Source organism: Ranitomeya imitator, unplaced genomic scaffold (assembly GCF_032444005.1).
Source record: "Ranitomeya imitator isolate aRanImi1 unplaced genomic scaffold, aRanImi1.pri SCAFFOLD_1355, whole genome shotgun sequence".
In the NCBI taxonomy this organism is placed as follows: domain Eukaryota; kingdom Metazoa; phylum Chordata; class Amphibia; order Anura; family Dendrobatidae; genus Ranitomeya; species Ranitomeya imitator.
This window is the reverse complement of record NW_027193460.1, coordinates 37,831-50,822: the sequence shown is the minus strand read 5'-3', so window position 1 is coordinate 50,822 and position 12,992 is coordinate 37,831. Positions and strand designations below refer to the sequence as shown.

General features: G+C 61.3%; 13 non-coding genes across 13 annotated transcripts; all 13 read right to left on the bottom strand.

The window, feature by feature from the left end:
* Positions 1 to 342: 342 nt before the first annotated feature.
* Positions 343 to 506, bottom strand: LOC138653305 (U1 spliceosomal RNA). The gene has a single exon (XR_011315853.1). It is a non-coding gene; the product is annotated as a U1 spliceosomal RNA (small nuclear RNA).
* Positions 507 to 1,320: 814 nt separating this feature from the next.
* LOC138653303 (U1 spliceosomal RNA) lies at positions 1,321 to 1,484 on the bottom strand. The gene has a single exon (XR_011315851.1). It is a non-coding gene; the product is annotated as a U1 spliceosomal RNA (small nuclear RNA).
* Positions 1,485 to 2,297: 813 nt separating this feature from the next.
* LOC138653302 (U1 spliceosomal RNA) lies at positions 2,298 to 2,461 on the bottom strand. Its single transcript, XR_011315850.1, has one exon. It is a non-coding gene; the product is annotated as a U1 spliceosomal RNA (small nuclear RNA).
* An 814-nt stretch (positions 2,462 to 3,275) lies between these two features.
* On the bottom strand, positions 3,276 to 3,439 carry LOC138653301 (U1 spliceosomal RNA). The gene has a single exon (XR_011315849.1). It is a non-coding gene; the product is annotated as a U1 spliceosomal RNA (small nuclear RNA).
* Positions 3,440 to 4,253: 814 nt separating this feature from the next.
* Positions 4,254 to 4,417, bottom strand: LOC138653300 (U1 spliceosomal RNA). Its single transcript, XR_011315848.1, has one exon. It is a non-coding gene; the product is annotated as a U1 spliceosomal RNA (small nuclear RNA).
* An 813-nt stretch (positions 4,418 to 5,230) lies between these two features.
* Positions 5,231 to 5,394, bottom strand: LOC138653299 (U1 spliceosomal RNA). The gene has a single exon (XR_011315847.1). It is a non-coding gene; the product is annotated as a U1 spliceosomal RNA (small nuclear RNA).
* An 813-nt stretch (positions 5,395 to 6,207) lies between these two features.
* Positions 6,208 to 6,371, bottom strand: LOC138653306 (U1 spliceosomal RNA). Its single transcript, XR_011315854.1, has one exon. It is a non-coding gene; the product is annotated as a U1 spliceosomal RNA (small nuclear RNA).
* Positions 6,372 to 7,184: 813 nt separating this feature from the next.
* Positions 7,185 to 7,348, bottom strand: LOC138653298 (U1 spliceosomal RNA). The gene has a single exon (XR_011315846.1). It is a non-coding gene; the product is annotated as a U1 spliceosomal RNA (small nuclear RNA).
* An 813-nt stretch (positions 7,349 to 8,161) lies between these two features.
* On the bottom strand, positions 8,162 to 8,325 carry LOC138653297 (U1 spliceosomal RNA). The gene has a single exon (XR_011315845.1). It is a non-coding gene; the product is annotated as a U1 spliceosomal RNA (small nuclear RNA).
* An 815-nt stretch (positions 8,326 to 9,140) lies between these two features.
* On the bottom strand, positions 9,141 to 9,304 carry LOC138653308 (U1 spliceosomal RNA). Its single transcript, XR_011315856.1, has one exon. It is a non-coding gene; the product is annotated as a U1 spliceosomal RNA (small nuclear RNA).
* An 813-nt stretch (positions 9,305 to 10,117) lies between these two features.
* LOC138653296 (U1 spliceosomal RNA) lies at positions 10,118 to 10,281 on the bottom strand. Its single transcript, XR_011315844.1, has one exon. It is a non-coding gene; the product is annotated as a U1 spliceosomal RNA (small nuclear RNA).
* Positions 10,282 to 11,094: 813 nt separating this feature from the next.
* Positions 11,095 to 11,258, bottom strand: LOC138653295 (U1 spliceosomal RNA). The gene has a single exon (XR_011315843.1). It is a non-coding gene; the product is annotated as a U1 spliceosomal RNA (small nuclear RNA).
* An 814-nt stretch (positions 11,259 to 12,072) lies between these two features.
* Positions 12,073 to 12,236, bottom strand: LOC138653294 (U1 spliceosomal RNA). Its single transcript, XR_011315842.1, has one exon. It is a non-coding gene; the product is annotated as a U1 spliceosomal RNA (small nuclear RNA).
* Positions 12,237 to 12,992: the final 756 nt, after the last annotated feature.

Sequence of the window (12,992 nt, the reverse complement as noted above, 5' to 3'; positions counted from 1 at the left end):
GGGATGCTGCAGGTGCCCTCCCGCGAGCATGCCCGCCTGCACCTGCAGACAAGCAGAGCAAGCCATGTCGTCACCAAGTCAACGAGATGCAAGCGACTTGCTCAATCCCCACCAGCCGGGGGTGGGGGGGTCAAAAAGGGCCAAAGTGTCGAGCAAAGGCAACAACCTCAAACCAACCAAGAAACAATAAACAAAGCATAGCAGCGACACAGGGAAGGTGGCATCCTTCCCCCACAAGGGGGAGCCAAAGGCCACGTCTGCCCGCTGCTTGGAGCTTTTCTCCAAAGCATCGCTTCGGCTCAGCAGAGCATCTTTTGTGTTCTGTCTTTGACCATAGGAAATCAGGGGAAAGCGCGAACGCAGTCCCCCACTACCACAAATTATGCAGTCGAGTTTCCCGCATTTGGGGAAATCGCAGGGGTCAGCACACCCGGAGTGCAATGGATGAGCCTCACCCTGGGAGAACCACCTTAGTGATCATGGTATCTCCCCTGCCAGGTAAGTATGAGTTGGGGCCCGCCGGCCCGACGAGCGCCCCTCCGACGCAGCTCCCCAACATCGCGGAGTCTCGTGCCCGAAAGGGAGGGGGTGGGGGGTGGCGTTCGGCACAGACCGCACGGAGGCTCCTCGAGTGGGAGGCGCCGGTCGCTCCCGACGCGGCTGACGCCCACTCCGACCCCCCCACAGGGCAGGCCGAGCTCAAGTCAAAAGCCGCCCAAGATGCACAGCAGCAGCCTGAGTCATTTGCATATAGGAGCCTCGGCTCCGCCCCAGCCTCGCGTCACGTTGCTGCGCTGGCCTGAGAACATGCTGTAGACAGCTCGAGCTCCAGCTGCCGGCACCCTCTCATGACTCACTCATCTCCGCTCAAGAGGATGCACGCTGGAGGAGGCTCAAGGGCAGGAGGAGCAAACCGCAGATAGCTGCGCACCAGCGGCCCACTCACAGCTCCAGCTCCAGCCCCAAGGCTGTGAGATGGGGATGCTGCAGGTGCCCTCCCGCGAGCATGCCCGCCTGCACCTGCAGACAAGCAGAGCAAGCCATGTCGTCACCAAGTCAACGAGATGCAAGCGACTTGCTCAATCCCCACCAGCCGGGGGTGGGGGGGTCAAAAAGGGCCAAAGTGTCGAGCAAAGGCAACAACCTCAAACCAACCAAGAAACAATAAACAAAGCATAGCAGCGACACAGGGAAGGTGGCATCCTTCCCCCACAAGGGGGAGCCAAAGGCCACGTCTGCCCGCTGCTTGGAGCTTTTCTCCAAAGCATCGCTTCGGCTCAGCAGAGCATCTTTTGTGTTCTGTCTTTGACCATAGGAAATCAGGGGAAAGCGCGAACGCAGTCCCCCACTACCACAAATTATGCAGTCGAGTTTCCCGCATTTGGGGAAATCGCAGGGGTCAGCACACCCGGAGTGCAATGGATGAGCCTCACCCTGGGAGAACCACCTTAGTGATCATGGTATCTCCCCTGCCAGGTAAGTATGAGTTGGGGCCCGCCGGCCCGACGAGCGCCCCTCCGACGCAGCTCCCCAACATCGCGGAGTCTCGTGCCCGAAAGGGAGGGGGTGGGGGGTGGCGTTCGGCACAGACCGCACGGAGGCTCCTCGAGTGGGAGGCGCCGGTCGCTCCCGACGCGGCTGACGCCCACTCCGACCCCCCACAGGGCAGGCCGAGCTCAAGTCAAAAGCCGCCCAAGATGCACAGCAGCAGCCTGAGTCATTTGCATATAGGAGCCTCGGCTCCGCCCCAGCCTCGCGTCACGTTGCTGCGCTGGCCTGAGAACATGCTGTAGACAGCTCGAGCTCCAGCTGCCGGCACCCTCTCATGACTCACTCATCTCCGCTCAAGAGGATGCACGCTGGAGGAGGCTCAAGGGCAGGAGGAGCAAACCGCAGATAGCTGCGCACCAGCGGCCCACTCACAGCTCCAGCTCCAGCCCCAAGGCTGTGAGATGGGGATGCTGCAGGTGCCCTCCCGCGAGCATGCCCGCCTGCACCTGCAGACAAGCAGAGCAAGCCATGTCGTCACCAAGTCAACGAGATGCAAGCGACTTGCTCAATCCCCACCAGCCGGGGGTGGGGGGGTCAAAAAGGGCCAAAGTGTCGAGCAAAGGCAACAACCTCAAACCAACCAAGAAACAATAAACAAAGCATAGCAGCGACACAGGGAAGGTGGCATCCTTCCCCCACAAGGGGGAGCCAAAGGCCACGTCTGCCCGCTGCTTGGAGCTTTTCTCCAAAGCATCGCTTCGGCTCAGCAGAGCATCTTTTGTGTTCTGTCTTTGACCATAGGAAATCAGGGGAAAGCGCGAACGCAGTCCCCCACTACCACAAATTATGCAGTCGAGTTTCCCGCATTTGGGGAAATCGCAGGGGTCAGCACACCCGGAGTGCAATGGATGAGCCTCACCCTGGGAGAACCACCTTAGTGATCATGGTATCTCCCCTGCCAGGTAAGTATGAGTTGGGGCCCGCCGGCCCGACGAGCGCCCCTCCGACGCAGCTCCCCAACATCGCGGAGTCTCGTGCCCGAAAGGGAGGGGGTGGGGGGTGGCGTTCGGCACAGACCGCACGGAGGCTCCTCGAGTGGGAGGCGCCGGTCGCTCCCGACGCGGCTGACGCCCACTCCGACCCCCCACAGGGCAGGCCGAGCTCAAGTCAAAAGCCGCCCAAGATGCACAGCAGCAGCCTGAGTCATTTGCATATAGGAGCCTCGGCTCCGCCCCAGCCTCGCGTCACGTTGCTGCGCTGGCCTGAGAACATGCTGTAGACAGCTCGAGCTCCAGCTGCCGGCACCCTCTCATGACTCACTCATCTCCGCTCAAGAGGATGCACGCTGGAGGAGGCTCAAGGGCAGGAGGAGCAAACCGCAGATAGCTGCGCACCAGCGGCCCACTCACAGCTCCAGCTCCAGCCCCAAGGCTGTGAGATGGGGATGCTGCAGGTGCCCTCCCGCGAGCATGCCCGCCTGCACCTGCAGACAAGCAGAGCAAGCCATGTCGTCACCAAGTCAACGAGATGCAAGCGACTTGCTCAATCCCCACCAGCCGGGGGTGGGGGGGGTCAAAAAGGGCCAAAGTGTCGAGCAAAGGCAACAACCTCAAACCAACCAAGAAACAATAAACAAAGCATAGCAGCGACACAGGGAAGGTGGCATCCTTCCCCCACAAGGGGGAGCCAAAGGCCACGTCTGCCCGCTGCTTGGAGCTTTTCTCCAAAGCATCGCTTCGGCTCAGCAGAGCATCTTTTGTGTTCTGTCTTTGACCATAGGAAATCAGGGGAAAGCGCGAACGCAGTCCCCCACTACCACAAATTATGCAGTCGAGTTTCCCGCATTTGGGGAAATCGCAGGGGTCAGCACACCCGGAGTGCAATGGATGAGCCTCACCCTGGGAGAACCACCTTAGTGATCATGGTATCTCCCCTGCCAGGTAAGTATGAGTTGGGGCCCGCCGGCCCGACGAGCGCCCCTCCGACGCAGCTCCCCAACATCGCGGAGTCTCGTGCCCGAAAGGGAGGGGGTGGGGGGTGGCGTTCGGCACAGACCGCACGGAGGCTCCTCGAGTGGGAGGCGCCGGTCGCTCCCGACGCGGCTGACGCCCACTCCGACCCCCCACAGGGGCAGGCCGAGCTCAAGTCAAAAGCCGCCCAAGATGCACAGCAGCAGCCTGAGTCATTTGCATATAGGAGCCTCGGCTCCGCCCCAGCCTCGCGTCACGTTGCTGCGCTGGCCTGAGAACATGCTGTAGACAGCTCGAGCTCCAGCTGCCGGCACCCTCTCATGACTCACTCATCTCCGCTCAAGAGGATGCACGCTGGAGGAGGCTCAAGGGCAGGAGGAGCAAACCGCAGATAGCTGCGCACCAGCGGCCCACTCACAGCTCCAGCTCCAGCCCCAAGGCTGTGAGATGGGGATGCTGCAGGTGCCCTCCCGCGAGCATGCCCGCCTGCACCTGCAGACAAGCAGAGCAAGCCATGTCGTCACCAAGTCAACGAGATGCAAGCGACTTGCTCAATCCCCACCAGCCGGGGGTGGGGGGGTCAAAAAGGGCCAAAGTGTCGAGCAAAGGCAACAACCTCAAACCAACCAAGAAACAATAAACAAAGCATAGCAGCGACACAGGGAAGGTGGCATCCTTCCCCCACAAGGGGGAGCCAAAGGCCACGTCTGCCCGCTGCTTGGAGCTTTTCTCCAAAGCATCGCTTCGGCTCAGCAGAGCATCTTTTGTGTTCTGTCTTTGACCATAGGAAATCAGGGGAAAGCGCGAACGCAGTCCCCCACTACCACAAATTATGCAGTCGAGTTTCCCGCATTTGGGGAAATCGCAGGGGTCAGCACACCCGGAGTGCAATGGATGAGCCTCACCCTGGGAGAACCACCTTAGTGATCATGGTATCTCCCCTGCCAGGTAAGTATGAGTTGGGGCCCGCCGGCCCGACGAGCGCCCCTCCGACGCAGCTCCCCAACATCGCGGAGTCTCGTGCCCGAAAGGGAGGGGGTGGGGGGTGGCGTTCGGCACAGACCGCACGGAGGCTCCTCGAGTGGGAGGCGCCGGTCGCTCCCGACGCGGCTGACGCCCACTCCGACCCCCCACAGGGCAGGCCGAGCTCAAGTCAAAAGCCGCCCAAGATGCACAGCAGCAGCCTGAGTCATTTGCATATAGGAGCCTCGGCTCCGCCCCAGCCTCGCGTCACGTTGCTGCGCTGGCCTGAGAACATGCTGTAGACAGCTCGAGCTCCAGCTGCCGGCACCCTCTCATGACTCACTCATCTCCGCTCAAGAGGATGCACGCTGGAGGAGGCTCAAGGGCAGGAGGAGCAAACCGCAGATAGCTGCGCACCAGCGGCCCACTCACAGCTCCAGCTCCAGCCCCAAGGCTGTGAGATGGGGATGCTGCAGGTGCCCTCCCGCGAGCATGCCCGCCTGCACCTGCAGACAAGCAGAGCAAGCCATGTCGTCACCAAGTCAACGAGATGCAAGCGACTTGCTCAATCCCCACCAGCCGGGGGTGGGGGGGTCAAAAAGGGCCAAAGTGTCGAGCAAAGGCAACAACCTCAAACCAACCAAGAAACAATAAACAAAGCATAGCAGCGACACAGGGAAGGTGGCATCCTTCCCCCACAAGGGGGAGCCAAAGGCCACGTCTGCCCGCTGCTTGGAGCTTTTCTCCAAAGCATCGCTTCGGCTCAGCAGAGCATCTTTTGTGTTCTGTCTTTGACCATAGGAAATCAGGGGAAAGCGCGAACGCAGTCCCCCACTACCACAAATTATGCAGTCGAGTTTCCCGCATTTGGGGAAATCGCAGGGGTCAGCACACCCGGAGTGCAATGGATGAGCCTCACCCTGGGAGAACCACCTTAGTGATCATGGTATCTCCCCTGCCAGGTAAGTATGAGTTGGGGCCCGCCGGCCCGACGAGCGCCCCTCCGACGCAGCTCCCCAACATCGCGGAGTCTCGTGCCCGAAAGGGAGGGGGTGGGGGGTGGCGTTCGGCACAGACCGCACGGAGGCTCCTCGAGTGGGAGGCGCCGGTCGCTCCCGACGCGGCTGACGCCCACTCCGACCCCCCACAGGGCAGGCCGAGCTCAAGTCAAAAGCCGCCCAAGATGCACAGCAGCAGCCTGAGTCATTTGCATATAGGAGCCTCGGCTCCGCCCCAGCCTCGCGTCACGTTGCTGCGCTGGCCTGAGAACATGCTGTAGACAGCTCGAGCTCCAGCTGCCGGCACCCTCTCATGACTCACTCATCTCCGCTCAAGAGGATGCACGCTGGAGGAGGCTCAAGGGCAGGAGGAGCAAACCGCAGATAGCTGCGCACCAGCGGCCCACTCACAGCTCCAGCTCCAGCCCCAAGGCTGTGAGATGGGGATGCTGCAGGTGCCCTCCCGCGAGCATGCCCGCCTGCACCTGCAGACAAGCAGAGCAAGCCATGTCGTCACCAAGTCAACGAGATGCAAGCGACTTGCTCAATCCCCACCAGCCGGGGGTGGGGGGGTCAAAAAGGGCCAAAGTGTCGAGCAAAGGCAACAACCTCAAACCAACCAAGAAACAATAAACAAAGCATAGCAGCGACACAGGGAAGGTGGCATCCTTCCCCCACAAGGGGGAGCCAAAGGCCACGTCTGCCCGCTGCTTGGAGCTTTTCTCCAAAGCATCGCTTCGGCTCAGCAGAGCATCTTTTGTGTTCTGTCTTTGACCATAGGAAATCAGGGGAAAGCGCGAACGCAGTCCCCCACGACCACAAATTATGCAGTCGAGTTTCCCGCATTTGGGGAAATCGCAGGGGTCAGCACACCCGGAGTGCAATGGATGAGCCTCACCCTGGGAGAACCACCTTAGTGATCATGGTATCTCCCCTGCCAGGTAAGTATGAGTTGGGGCCCGCCGGCCCGACGAGCGCCCCTCCGACGCAGCTCCCCAACATCGCGGAGTCTCGTGCCCGAAAGGGAGGGGGTGGGGGGTGGCGTTCGGCACAGACCGCACGGAGGCTCCTCGAGTGGGAGGCGCCGGTCGCTCCCGACGCGGCTGACGCCCACTCCGACCCCCCACAGGGCAGGCCGAGCTCAAGTCAAAAGCCGCCCAAGATGCACAGCAGCAGCCTGAGTCATTTGCATATAGGAGCCTCGGCTCCGCCCCAGCCTCGCGTCACGTTGCTGCGCTGGCCTGAGAACATGCTGTAGACAGCTCGAGCTCCAGCTGCCGGCACCCTCTCATGACTCACTCATCTCCGCTCAAGAGGATGCACGCTGGAGGAGGCTCAAGGGCAGGAGGAGCAAACCGCAGATAGCTGCGCACCAGCGGCCCACTCACAGCTCCAGCTCCAGCCCCAAGGCTGTGAGATGGGGATGCTGCAGGTGCCCTCCCGCGAGCATGCCCGCCTGCACCTGCAGACAAGCAGAGCAAGCCATGTCGTCACCAAGTCAACGAGATGCAAGCGACTTGCTCAATCCCCACCAGCCGGGGGTGGGGGGGTCAAAAAGGGCCAAAGTGTCGAGCAAAGGCAACAACCTCAAACCAACCAAGAAACAATAAACAAAGCATAGCAGCGACACAGGGAAGGTGGCATCCTTCCCCCACAAGGGGGAGCCAAAGGCCACGTCTGCCCGCTGCTTGGAGCTTTTCTCCAAAGCATCGCTTCGGCTCAGCAGAGCATCTTTTGTGTTCTGTCTTTGACCATAGGAAATCAGGGGAAAGCGCGAACGCAGTCCCCCACTACCACAAATTATGCAGTCGAGTTTCCCGCATTTGGGGAAATCGCAGGGGTCAGCACACCCGGAGTGCAATGGATGAGCCTCACCCTGGGAGAACCACCTTAGTGATCATGGTATCTCCCCTGCCAGGTAAGTATGAGTTGGGGCCCGCCGGCCCGACGAGCGCCCCTCCGACGCAGCTCCCCAACATCGCGGAGTCTCGTGCCCGAAAGGGAGGGGGTGGGGGGTGGCGTTCGGCACAGACCGCACGGAGGCTCCTCGAGTGGGAGGCGCCGGTCGCTCCCGACGCGGCTGACGCCCACTCCGACCCCCCACAGGGCAGGCCGAGCTCAAGTCAAAAGCCGCCCAAGATGCACAGCAGCAGCCTGAGTCATTTGCATATAGGAGCCTCGGCTCCGCCCCAGCCTCGCGTCACGTTGCTGCGCTGGCCTGAGAACATGCTGTAGACAGCTCGAGCTCCAGCTGCCGGCACCCTCTCATGACTCACTCATCTCCGCTCAAGAGGATGCACGCTGGAGGAGGCTCAAGGGCAGGAGGAGCAAACCGCAGATAGCTGCGCACCAGCGGCCCACTCACAGCTCCAGCTCCAGCCCCAAGGCTGTGAGATGGGGATGCTGCAGGTGCCCTCCCGCGAGCATGCCCGCCTGCACCTGCAGACAAGCAGAGCAAGCCATGTCGTCACCAAGTCAACGAGATGCAAGCGACTTGCTCAATCCCCACCAGCCGGGGGTGGGGGGGTCAAAAAGGGCCAAAGTGTCGAGCAAAGGCAACAACCTCAAACCAACCAAGAAACAATAAACAAAGCATAGCAGCGACACAGGGAAGGTGGCATCCTTCCCCCACAAGGGGGAGCCAAAGGCCACGTCTGCCCGCTGCTTGGAGCTTTTCTCCAAAGCATCGCTTCGGCTCAGCAGAGCATCTTTTGTGTTCTGTCTTTGACCATAGGAAATCAGGGGAAAGCGCGAACGCAGTCCCCCACTACCACAAATTATGCAGTCGAGTTTCCCGCATTTGGGGAAATCGCAGGGGTCAGCACACCCGGAGTGCAATGGATGAGCCTCACCCTGGGAGAACCACCTTAGTGATCATGGTATCTCCCCTGCCAGGTAAGTATGAGTTGGGGCCCGCCGGCCCGACGAGCGCCCCCTCCGACGCAGCTCCCCAACATCGCGGAGTCTCGTGCCCGAAAGGGAGGGGGGTGGGGGGTGGCGTTCGGCACAGACCGCACGGAGGCTCCTCGAGTGGGAGGCGCCGGTCGCTCCCGACGCGGCTGACGCCCACTCCGACCCCCCACAGGGCAGGCCGAGCTCAAGTCAAAAGCCGCCCAAGATGCACAGCAGCAGCCTGAGTCATTTGCATATAGGAGCCTCGGCTCCGCCCCAGCCTCGCGTCACGTTGCTGCGCTGGCCTGAGAACATGCTGTAGACAGCTCGAGCTCCAGCTGCCGGCACCCTCTCATGACTCACTCATCTCCGCTCAAGAGGATGCACGCTGGAGGAGGCTCAAGGGCAGGAGGAGCAAACCGCAGATAGCTGCGCACCAGCGGCCCACTCACAGCTCCAGCTCCAGCCCCAAGGCTGTGAGATGGGGATGCTGCAGGTGCCCTCCCGCGAGCATGCCCGCCTGCACCTGCAGACAAGCAGAGCAAGCCATGTCGTCACCAAGTCAACGAGATGCAAGCGACTTGCTCAATCCCCACCAGCCGGGGGTGGGGGGGTCAAAAAGGGCCAAAGTGTCGAGCAAAGGCAACAACCTCAAACCAACCAAGAAACAATAAACAAAGCATAGCAGCGACACAGGGAAGGTGGCATCCTTCCCCCACAAGGGGGAGCCAAAGGCCACGTCTGCCCGCTGCTTGGAGCTTTTCTCCAAAGCATCGCTTCGGCTCAGCAGAGCATCTTTTGTGTTCTGTCTTTGACCATAGGAAATCAGGGGAAAGCGCGAACGCAGTCCCCCACGACCACAAATTATGCAGTCGAGTTCCCCGCATTTGGGGAAATCGCAGGGGTCAGCACACCCGGAGTGCAATGGATGAGCCTCACCCTGGGAGAACCACCTTAGTGATCATGGTATCTCCCCTGCCAGGTAAGTATGAGTTGGGGCCCGCCGGCCCGACGAGCGCCCCTCCGACGCAGCTCCCCAACATCGCGGAGTCTCGTGCCCGAAAGGGAGGGGGTGGGGGGTGGCGTTCGGCACAGACCGCACGGAGGCTCCTCGAGTGGGAGGCGCCGGTCGCTCCCGACGCGGCTGACGCCCACTCCGACCCCCCACAGGGCAGGCCGAGCTCAAGTCAAAAGCCGCCCAAGATGCACAGCAGCAGCCTGAGTCATTTGCATATAGGAGCCTCGGCTCCGCCCCAGCCTCGCGTCACGTTGCTGCGCTGGCCTGAGAACATGCTGTAGACAGCTCGAGCTCCAGCTGCCGGCACCCTCTCATGACTCACTCATCTCCGCTCAAGAGGATGCACGCTGGAGGAGGCTCAAGGGCAGGAGGAGCAAACCGCAGATAGCTGCGCACCAGCGGCCCACTCACAGCTCCAGCTCCAGCCCCAAGGCTGTGAGATGGGGATGCTGCAGGTGCCCTCCCGCGAGCATGCCCGCCTGCACCTGCAGACAAGCAGAGCAAGCCATGTCGTCACCAAGTCAACGAGATGCAAGCGACTTGCTCAATCCCCACCAGCCGGGGGTGGGGGGGTCAAAAAGGGCCAAAGTGTCGAGCAAAGGCAACAACCTCAAACCAACCAAGAAACAATAAACAAAGCATAGCAGCGACACAGGGAAGGTGGCATCCTTCCCCCACAAGGGGGAGCCAAAGGCCACGTCTGCCCGCTGCTTGGAGCTTTTCTCCAAAGCATCGCTTCGGCTCAGCAGAGCATCTTTTGTGTTCTGTCTTTGACCATAGGAAATCAGGGGAAAGCGCGAACGCAGTCCCCCACTACCACAAATTATGCAGTCGAGTTTCCCGCATTTGGGGAAATCGCAGGGGTCAGCACACCCGGAGTGCAATGGATGAGCCTCACCCTGGGAGAACCACCTTAGTGATCATGGTATCTCCCCTGCCAGGTAAGTATGAGTTGGGGCCCGCCGGCCCGACGAGCGCCCCTCCGACGCAGCTCCCCAACATCGCGGAGTCTCGTGCCCGAAAGGGAGGGGGTGGGGGGTGGCGTTCGGCACAGACCGCACGGAGGCTCCTCGAGTGGGAGGCGCCGGTCGCTCCCGACGCGGCTGACGCCCACTCCGACCCCCCACAGGGCAGGCCGAGCTCAAGTCAAAAGCCGCCCAAGATGCACAGCAGCAGCCTGAGTCATTTGCATATAGGAGCCTCGGCTCCGCCCCAGCCTCGCGTCACGTTGCTGCGCTGGCCTGAGAACATGCTGTAGACAGCTCGAGCTCCAGCTGCCGGCACCCTCTCATGACTCACTCATCTCCGCTCAAGAGGATGCACGCTGGAGGAGGCTCAAGGGCAGGAGGAGCAAACCGCAGATAGCTGCGCACCAGCGGCCCACTCACAGCTCCAGCTCCAGCCCCAAGGCTGTGAGATGGGGATGCTGCAGGTGCCCTCCCGCGAGCATGCCCGCCTGCACCTGCAGACAAGCAGAGCAAGCCATGTCGTCACCAAGTCAACGAGATGCAAGCGACTTGCTCAATCCCCACCAGCCGGGGGTGGGGGGGTCAAAAAGGGCCAAAGTGTCGAGCAAAGGCAACAACCTCAAACCAACCAAGAAACAATAAACAAAGCATAGCAGCGACACAGGGAAGGTGGCATCCTTCCCCCACAAGGGGGAGCCAAAGGCCACGTCTGCCCGCTGCTTGGAGCTTTTCTCCAAAGCATCGCTTCGGCTCAGCAGAGCATCTTTTGTGTTCTGTCTTTGACCATAGGAAATCAGGGGAAAGCGCGAACGCAGTCCCCCACTACCACAAATTATGCAGTCGAGTTTCCCGCATTTGGGGAAATCGCAGGGGTCAGCACACCCGGAGTGCAATGGATGAGCCTCACCCTGGGAGAACCACCTTAGTGATCATGGTATCTCCCCTGCCAGGTAAGTATGAGTTGGGGCCCGCCGGCCCGACGAGCGCCCCTCCGACGCAGCTCCCCAACATCGCGGAGTCTCGTGCCCGAAAGGGAGGGGGTGGGGGGGTGGCGTTCGGCACAGACCGCACGGAGGCTCCTCGAGTGGGAGGCGCCGGTCGCTCCCGACGCGGCTGACGCCCACTCCGACCCCCCACAGGGCAGGCCGAGCTCAAGTCAAAAGCCGCCCAAGATGCACAGCAGCAGCCTGAGTCATTTGCATATAGGAGCCTCGGCTCCGCCCCAGCCTCGCGTCACGTTGCTGCGCTGGCCTGAGAACATGCTGTAGACAGCTCGAGCTCCAGCTGCCGGCACCCTCTCATGACTCACTCATCTCCGCTCAAGAGGATGCACGCTGGAGGAGGCTCAAGGGCAGGAGGAGCAAACCGCAGATAGCTGCGCACCAGCGGCCCACTCACAGCTCCAGCTCCAGCCCCAAGGCTGTGAGATGGGGATGCTGCAGGTGCCCTCCCGCGAGCATGCCCGCCTGCACCTGCAGACAAGCAGAGCAAGCCATGTCGTCACCAAGTCAACGAGATGCAAGCGACTTGCTCAATCCCCACCAGCCGGGGGTGGGGGGGTCAAAAAGGGCCAAAGTGTCGAGCAAAGGCAACAACCTCAAACCAACCAAGAAACAATAAACAAAGCATAGCAGCGACACAGGGAAGGTGGCATCCTTCCCCCACAAGGGGGAGCCAAAGGCCACGTCTGCCCGCTGCTTGGAGCTTTTCTCCAAAGCATCGCTTCGGCTCAGCAGAGCATCTTTTGTGTTCTGTCTTTGACCATAGGAAATCAGGGGAAAGCGCGAACGCAGTCCCCCACTACCACAAATTATGCAGTCGAGTTTCCCGCATTTGGGGAAATCGCAGGGGTCAGCACACCCGGAGTGCAATGGATGAGCCTCACCCTGGGAGAACCACCTTAGTGATCATGGTATCTCCCCTGCCAGGTAAGTATGAGTTGGGGCCCGCCGGCCCGACGAGCGCCCCTCCGACGCAGCTCCCCAACATCGCGGAGTCTCGTGCCCGAAAGGGAGGGGGTGGGGGGGTGGCGTTCGGCACAGACCGCACGGAGGCTCCTCGAGTGGGAGGCGCCGGTCGCTCCCGACGCGGCTGACGCCCACTCCGACCCCCCACAGGGCAGGCCGAGCTCAAGTCAAAAGCCGCCCAAGATGCACAGCAGCAGCCTGAGTCATTTGCATATAGGAGCCTCGGCTCCGCCCCAGCCTCGCGTCACGTTGCTGCGCTGGCCTGAGAACATGCTGTAGACAGCTCGAGCTCCAGCTGCCGGCACCCTCTCATGACTCACTCATCTCCGCTCAAGAGGATGCACGCTGGAGGAGGCTCAAGGGCAGGAGGAGCAAACCGCAGATAGCTGCGCACCAGCGGCCCACTCACAGCTCCAGCTCCAGCCCCAAGGCTGTGAGATGGGGATGCTGCAGGTGCCCTCCCGCGAGCATGCCCGCCTGCACCTGCAGACAAGCAGAGCAAGCCATGTCGTCACCAAGTCAACGAGATGCAAGCGACTTGCTCAATCCCCACCAGCCGGGGGTGGGGGGGTCAAAAAGGGCCAAAGTGTCGAGCAAAGGCAACAACCTCAAACCAACCAAGAAACAATAAACAAAGCATAGCAGCGACACAGGGAAGGTGGCATCCTTCCCCCACAAGGGGGAGCCAAAGGCCACGTCTGCCCGCTGCTTGGAGCTTTTCTCCA